Source organism: Penaeus monodon, chromosome 29 (assembly GCF_015228065.2).
Source record: "Penaeus monodon isolate SGIC_2016 chromosome 29, NSTDA_Pmon_1, whole genome shotgun sequence".
NCBI lineage: Eukaryota > Metazoa > Arthropoda > Malacostraca > Decapoda > Penaeidae > Penaeus > Penaeus monodon.
In genome coordinates, this window is record NC_051414.1 from 30,901,372 (window position 1) to 30,901,665 (window position 294).

At 55.1% G+C, this 294-nt stretch overlaps 1 protein-coding gene across 1 annotated transcript in view; it reads left to right on the forward strand.

Moving 5' to 3' along the window:
* Positions 1–294, forward strand: part of LOC119592143 — a gene marked incomplete in the record, with an annotated part of 95,275 nt that overhangs the window by 20,873 nt on the left and 74,108 nt on the right.

The following is a 294-nucleotide window of genomic DNA, read 5'->3' on the forward strand; positions in this document are numbered from 1 at the left end:
ACGCCCACGATCTTTGTCTTTCTCGTTCCTATATCCTCCGCCCGCGATCTGTATCCTGAATCCACTGGCACCCCCCCCCCCCGCACAACACATACACTCATCCCCCCACCACACACACTTATCCCCCCACACTCATCCCCCACACCCTACACATACTCTCATCCCCCCACACATCCTAATCCTATTCATTCCTAAATCCTACCAACCCCATACTTTACCTCTCACCCACCCCTCCTTGGTTGCCACAACCACCCCACACAACCGGCCTCATTCATCCCTCACCCCACACACATA